Source organism: Sinohyriopsis cumingii, chromosome 19, assembly GCF_028554795.1.
Source record: "Sinohyriopsis cumingii isolate HCF-2022 chromosome 19, ASM2855479v2, whole genome shotgun sequence".
Classification (NCBI taxonomy): domain Eukaryota; kingdom Metazoa; phylum Mollusca; class Bivalvia; order Unionida; family Unionidae; genus Sinohyriopsis; species Sinohyriopsis cumingii.
Window position 1 is genome coordinate 62537008 of NC_142979.1, and position 2928 is coordinate 62539935.

Consider the following 2928-nt stretch of genomic DNA (forward strand, 5'->3'; position numbering starts at 1 on the left):
AAGCAGCTGGTATGTGGCAGGCCACGAAACATCTGCTTTCTACATGTTCATTATGTTCATTCAGACACAAATTTTATCAACCAAAACGTAAAGCGCCTACTACGCGAGTGTACATGGTTTTTATTACAAATCAAAAGTGCTGGCGTGTGCGTCCATTGTTTGTTTACAATAGAAAGTAGTTCCTTTATGCACGTAAATCCAATATGAAGGTGTGCAATATCGTAAAATACTGAACGATTCTGACAATGTAAAGTTAACAGAGAAAATAATGAGCATATCACATATATATATATATATATATATATATATATATATATATATATATATATATATATATATATATATATATATATATATATGTATGTATGTATGTGTGTGTGTGTTGTTATGTATATTTACACTGTTTTGTGTTCTTGACCATTGTCTGTAATTAAGAGTAGAGGTCAACCTGACTATTCTCATGTTTGTCTTGTTAGTAAGATTTCATTGCGTTGTTTGATTCTGTTTGTGGTCAGGAAATATCCCTGATTATGACCTTAGGAAGTTCTAGAAACTTATTTTTGTATCAGTTCAGGGTACGTATCGATTAAGATGATGGAGCTTTTCCAGAAATGGTTATTGCGAATAGGTCAAATGGGGATGTCTAAGTTTGAGATGATGAAGATTATTCTTTCCTTTCTTAATATAATTCGTTTAGTTTTATTCAATTATAATGTTACAGGAATTGTTTATTTAAATTATTCGTTGAAATTACAAAGTGCTCATTCAATGCTTGGATTAATATAACATTTCATTCAAGGACATTCTTGATTATATCACGTGACGCATCAAAACTGTTAGTGTACCATCCTATTCAATACTACTGGTACATCATCACATTAAATACCTGGAATTCATTTGGAACATTCTATACTTTTCGACTTGAGATCTCATTTTTAGGATTATTTGAGATTTGATTCACTACACTGTAAATTCCTGTTAAAGTTTCACCTTGTATTCTAGGGAAATAACTTATTTGTTTAATTTCGCTAAATTGGCTGGTTTCGCTTTTTATACCACTTAGTTTAAGAACATGGAGTAGTAACTATCGAGCAGTAAAAGCTCAGGTAAAAAATCAGATGCAAGAACACGTCAAAGTTTTATCAAACTGCTGTCAGAAAAGCAGATCGCGTAGTAGCAACAGGCTCAGCCAACCAGGTGAAAACGACCCTCCTTTATGTTCTTAGATCTCGATCATTAATCAAAGTCGTACGATACCTTTATAAGTCAATATCCCAAGGACAATAGGAGTCTTATGAAATATATGGTCTCCTGGGTGTTATCAAGGCAATGTTGACGGCCGGTTTTCGCACAACAAACTACCCACGGACCGGTATAGGACTGCATGGGAATATAATAAGCTCACTTGGCCATGTCAGCTTAAAATGGTTAAGAGTCTCAAGTTCAAATATTTTTAGATATAACAAGACAATAAATATTCTTTAGTCAAATGACGATTATTCTAAAACAACACCGCAATTAAACTTAGATGCAGGCGTTGAGAGTGCAAGGGACATAAATCGTCAAGAAAGGAAAGCAACCTTGTAAGGTTTATGTGCCTTTACTATCATTACACTATTGTTTGTGGTCATTTGACTTCAAATAAGCAAAGCAGAAACTACGTATGTAATTAATTCTAACTGATAGTAGAACCGTTTTGACATTATTGTAATTACATATAGGTACAAATAGTGAATTAACTGCCACTAGAACAATCTCTTTTTTATTTTTATTTTAGTTTTGAAAACTTCAAAAAAAATATTGACTATACAAAGATTCATATCTCATTTTGGATTAACTCCCTAAATATGTTGTTCTAACGTTGAGGTTACTTATCAGTAAAATGTGTGTCCACTATATTTTGTATTGATGAGCGCTCTTGTATGAAGACCACGTAATTCCAGTTATAGTTATATATATGCTATTTCAAGATAGTTTTGAAATAAATTCGACTTTGTCATTTTTTAGTGAAGCTGTAGAAAGTAACATAAACTTGCTTGTTTAAGTGACAGTTATTTAATACGTTTTATCTATTTGAAAGTACAATATTGTCATGAAGGTAACCTTATCGATTGAAATGAAGTCATATGAACAAAATATATGGTTTAATGATGAAAAGGGCACACACACCTTAATCTGTATCACAACGATACAAATATTATTTAATTTCTTACAAATTCTTTATAACTTTAATTAGTTGTTTGCATTTTCACATTTTCTAAGTTGTCAATAGTAATTGGTTCTAGAACCATGGCATATAAAGAAAGACGCTCATATCACAATTTCTTATATCGCATATTTTACTATTCCAGTTATATTAAAGCCAAGTATTTTTGAGACGATGTTAAAGTACATCATGTTTCATTTCATTTTATTTAAACATTTCAAGGCACTTTCCTTTGGTGATGTTAAAGACCTAACCTAACTTATTTAGAAGATTATTTTTGCGCAGTAATTTCGTCACTTTTGTGAAAACACTTCTATTCTATATACACTCAGCCATATATATATATATATATATATATATATATATATATATATATATATATATATATATATATATATATATATATATATATATATATTCACTATAGGTATTACAGCAGACGTTTAAACCATGTTAGCTTTAAGAAATAAGTCGCTGTACAAACTAAGCATATTCGAACAAACCTTAAATTACCAGACTAAAAAAATTATAACCCCGTAAATGTTTTAAATAGCAATGAGAAAGTCAGCGAGAGAATTTGTTTGTTTGCTGGTATCTGAAATTTGTAAAGTGTGTGAATATAGCTAGAAAATTGTATTATGTGTGAATATATTTTACTGTGTTGGGTGTAAGGATGCCAACAGCTAAGAGGGCATTTTTGCTTTTCTACTTTTGATGAAAAG